This window comes from Dipodomys spectabilis, unplaced genomic scaffold (genome assembly GCF_019054845.1).
Source record: "Dipodomys spectabilis isolate Male_0828 unplaced genomic scaffold, ASM1905484v1 ptg000221l, whole genome shotgun sequence".
Classification (NCBI taxonomy): Eukaryota; Metazoa; Chordata; class Mammalia; order Rodentia; family Heteromyidae; genus Dipodomys; species Dipodomys spectabilis.
Genome location: NW_024870898.1, coordinates 617,703 through 622,905, shown reverse-complemented (window position 1 = coordinate 622,905; position 5,203 = coordinate 617,703). Strand labels below are relative to the sequence as shown.

Sequence of the window (5,203 nt, the reverse complement as noted above, 5' to 3'; positions counted from 1 at the left end):
GCCAGGTAGAGTAGCCATGCTTATATCTGATAAAAGATGTAAAGCTAAGTATCAGTGAAAAGAGGCAAAAATGCCACTTCATATTAATATAGTGACTAATTCATGAAGAGGAAATTTTAGATGTAAAAATGTGTGCACCAAATAGGAGCATATTCATATTCATTAAACAAATATTGGATTTATAAACATTGATAGACTATCAACACAATAACAGAGAAATACCTCAGTACCCTCACACACCAATAGATAGATCACCTAAAACAAAAATTTCAACAAAGAAGCTAGAATTGTATGACATCATAGACCAAATGCACATCTGCAGTGTTTCACTCTGTAACTACATAGTACACATTATTATGACCAGCCCATGAACTTTCTCCAAAATAAATCATATTCTAGGACATATAGTAAGTCTCAGTAAATACAAAATAATTCAAATAACTCCATGTATTATATCAAGCCATAATGTAATTAGACAAGAGCTCAATGGCAATAGATACTATAGAAAATATTCAAATACATGGAAACTGAACAACACACTGTTGAATGACATGTAGGTCACTGAAAAAAAAGACAGGTCAACAAGACCCTGGAAACTGGGGCTGGGAAGGTGACTCAGTGGTAGAGTGCTTGCCTTGCATGCATGAGGCCCTGGTTCGATTCCTCAGCACCACATAAGCAAAAAAGAAAAAGGCCGGAAGTGGCGCTGTGGCTCAAGTGGTAGAGTGCTAGCCTTGAGCTGAAGAGCTGAGTGACAGCGTCCAGTGGTAGAGTGCTAGCCTTGAGCTGAAGAGCTAAGTGACAGCGTCCAGTGGTAGAGTGCTAGCCTTGAGCTGAAGAGCTGAGGGACAGCGTCCAGGCCCAGAGTTCAGGTCCCACGACCGGACCCCCCCCCAAAAAAAAAAAGATCCTGGAAACTAATGACAGTGAAAAGCCATCCCACTAGAATATCTGATAGATACAGAAAGGCAATGTTGAGAAGAAAATCCATATCCCTGAGTGCTTTCATCTAAAAGAAAGAAATAACTAGAATATTATTAAATAATGGTATATATTGCATCTCAAAATTCTAGAGAAACAGAAACAATCAAACCCAAAACTAGAATATGGAAAGAAATAGTCATTGCCCCATTTGTTAGGAAATGGAAAGACTTAAAAAAACTTGTACTAAGTGAAATAAGCTAGGCCCAAAGAAACATAGGACTCATGGTTTCCCATATTTGCAATAACTAGTATATGTCTGAGACAAGCAGAAACAGTCAGATAAATGATGTTAGGTGAAATGAACCCCAAGATAGGAACTCAAATGGTTTTTCTTTCTTGTTACTGTTTCTAACATATTTATAAGATGATATTTTTGTTGCTTTGTATGTCCCTCCCCCACGGTATAACCCCTGTTTTCACTGTATTTGATGCTGGTATAATTTGTGGAGGGGAAGGAAAAAACAAATTGTTTAAATAGGGATTCAGGTGGACCCATTGCAACAATGAGAAGTACAAGACGTTATGTCGAAAAACGAACTTTACAACTTTGGCGGGGGAGGGGGGGAGATGAGAGGGCAGGGATGGTAAGGGGAAGCAAAGGAGGAGGCAACGATGCTTGATAAGAAATGTACTCATTTCCTTGCTCGTGTAATTGTAACCCCTCTGTACGGTATTTTCACAATAAAAAAAACTTATTAATATTAAAAATAAAAAGTAAGGCAGAAATTAATGACATGCAGAGAAAATAAGTTAGATAAAGAAGCAATGAAATAAAAAGATGGATCTTTGAACAAATAAAGAAGTTTGATAAGCCCCTAGGCTAATTCAATGAAAAGAAGAGATTCAAATAAAAGTTAAGAGTTTGAAAAAAGGAAGAATACAACAAGTACCAAAGAAATTCAAAGATCATAAGGGAGTGCTTTCAATGCCAATATTAAAATAAGATGGAGAATCTAAAATGAAATAGATACAATTGACCTACTAAAAATGAACAAAAAGAATCTAACATTTAGACATCTAACAATCAATGAGACTGAAACAATAACTGTCTCCCACAAAAGAAAAGCCCAGCAAGTCGGGCACTGGTGGCTCACACCTGTAACCCTAGCTACTTAGGAGGCTGAGATCTGAGGATCGAGGTTCAAAGCCAGCCTGGGCAGGAAAGCCTGTGAGACTTATCTCCAATAAACCACCAGAAAAACAGAAGTGACGCAGTGGCTCAAGTGGTAGAGCGCTTGCCTTGAGCTGAAGAGCTGAGGGACAGTGTTCAGGCCCAGAGTTCAAGCCCCATGATCCACAAGAAAAAAGAAAAGCCCAGGGTCAGATGGATTTATAGCCAAATTCTATAAGACTTTCAAAGAACTAATATCGACATTTCTCAAACTTTTCCCTGAAACAAAAAAGGAATGCTATTGAACTCTTTGAAGCAGGTATTACACACATTCCAAAGCAGGAAAGAGATGCAACAAAGAAACGTAATCATAGACCTATCTCATTGATGAACATTGATGCAAAAATTCTCAATAAAATCCTTGGAAATAGGATTCAACAACCCATTTTTTAGAGCACAGACCCTGTCGAGCACTAGTGGCTCACTAATCTTAGGACCACAGTTCTAAGCCAGCCTGGGAAGGGAAGTTGGTGAGACTCTTATCTCCAATTTATCACCAAAAAAGAAACCAGAAGTGGAGCTTTGGCTCCAGGGATTGAGTGTTAGCTTTGCGCACAAAAGCAAATGAAAGATTGCACAGGCCTAAGTTTAAGTCCCAGGACCTGCACACACACACACACACACACACACACACACACACACACACACACACACACACTACCAACAACAACAAAAAACACTATAATCAAATCTTTTTTGACCTGGGAATGCAAGGATGGTTCAACATACACAAATCAATAAATCTAATACATTACATAAAGATAAACAAAACACACATGACCACCTCAATTAATGCATAAAAATCCTTTGACAAAATTCAACATCCCAGACACTGCTTTGGCTGGGCCTACCTCACAATCACCATCTCCGGGAAGTTGGAGTGGCACTGTATCAATATTACACAGCCAAAAAATTCAAGGAATTGGATTTGGAGATATTTATAAAGAAGGCTCAATGAAACTAAGAACAAGAACATCCACTAGTGAAACTGAAGAGAGAAAAAAAACACAGAAAAGATGCCTTTAATCATACAGCTACAGTGATCCAAAACAGTGTGGAAATGATAACAACAGACACTGAAGCTAAAGAATATTATAGAACATTATTTGCCTATGAAGGTAGTAATGAAGATGAGCTTACTTTTAAAGAGTGAAAATTAATCCATTTGATAATAAAGAGACTGGTGAACCTGGCTGGTGGAAGGAAGAACCTAATGGTAAAGAAGGGGTATTTCCAGACAATTACACTATTTAGATAACTGTGCTGGATAAAGACTTTCCAAATCCAAAGAAACCACCACCTCCTAAGGGTCCAGCTCCAAAGCCTGACCTGTTAAGCTGCAGAGAACTTTTCTCCACTGAAGCCTGAAGAAAAAGATGAAAAATCACTACTGGGTCAGAAACGTTCTAAACCAATTGCTCCATAGTCCCACCCAAAAAGCAGACTCCACCAATGATTTATTGAAATTTCCTGCAGCAGCATATCCAAAGCGACCCGAAAAACCAGTTCCCCCACAACCACACACAGCCAAAATTAATGGAGAAGTTAATATTTCATCAAAGTTTGAAATGCAGCCAGTATCAAAACCAAAGCTGTATTCTGGAGAGTTGCCATTTAGACCCAAAACAGTAGACTTTGGTTCATTTATAGAAAGGAGATCTAGAGAAACTGATATTGTAAATTTTGATAACATAGCTTCCTCAGAAAACTTGCTGTACCTCACTGCAAATAAATCACAGAAGCTGGGAAAAGGCTGCCCCGCTATTTTAATGGTGGATATTTACCAACTGAAAGCCCAGATAAAAACTTTGAAGTTGCCAAGAAGATAATGCCAATTTAAAATGATTTGAGTTTAAAAAGGATACAAGCTACTCCACAAAGCCACCTCTTCCACCACTTTCAACTGCTTCTAAGGCAAATACAATTGCTTTCTTACCTCCATAAGAAATAAAAGCAAAAGTAGAAACAGATGATAGGAAGTAAAATTCCTTGATTCAGCTTAGAGGCCAGAGTATTGAATTGCTGTCTTGTGGAAACACTAAAAAAAGGATATTGTAGAAACACTGGGAAAGAACTGGAAAAACTAGAAAGAGATAGAAGAAGACAATGAAGAGTAATATGGAGGTAGAAATAGAGAAGCTGAAGAAGAATGTCCTATCTTCTTGAGGTGGCATGAACCCAGTGTTCTTAGTGCTCCAGGGAGTCAGAAATAACACTGAATATCTTACCTGACTCCATACTTGTGCTGAAGAAACAAAATAGCAAAAGCAATCCAAAGTAAATGGAGAATCAGAATAACAGACTTCAAATTATACTACAGAGCAGTAGTACCATTTGGTACTGACACAAAAACAGACACAAAGCTCTTTGTCTGGAACAGTACAGAAGACCCAGGGAAAAATTCACATACAATCTACAAAGTTTCTGACAAATGAGCCAAATTATACAATGAAGAAAGACAGTTTCTTCAACAAATTGTGCTGAGGCTGCAGGAGAGTAAAAACTGTATGTCTGTTTCTCAACATGTATACAAATCAACTCCAACTGGATCAGAGAACTAAAAGCACAATCTGAAACTTTAAGTCTTCTGTAGGAAAAACCTTAGAAACGTACAGGCAAGGGGATTTTTTTCTGAAAAAACTACAGGTGCACAGATGATGGAAGCAAGAATTAAGAAATGGGACTATATCAATTTAAAGAGTTTCTGTACATGAACAGAAACAATCATGGAACCAAGTAACAAACCTTAGAATAGATAAAATCTTTGTCAGCTATTCAACAAGTAAAGAGTTAAAATCCAGAATATACAAAGGACTCAAGAATTTAAACGAGCAAATAATCCAATTAATAATCAGGCAAACTAAACAATTCTCAGAAGTGCAAACAGCTAATAGACACATTAAAAATATTCAACATAGCCTGGCGCTGGTAGCTAATGACTGTAATCCTAGCTACTCAGGAGGCTGAGATCTGAGGATCTTGGTTCAAAGCCAGCCCGAGCAGGAAAGTCCATGAGACTCTTATCTCCAATAAAAACCACTAGAAAAC

At 37.8% G+C, this 5,203-nt stretch overlaps 1 pseudogene; it reads left to right on the top strand.

Annotated features, from left to right (window-relative positions):
• Positions 1-2,947: 2,947 nt before the first annotated feature.
• LOC122123133 lies at positions 2,948-4,321 on the top strand (annotated as a pseudogene).
• Positions 4,322-5,203: the final 882 nt, after the last annotated feature.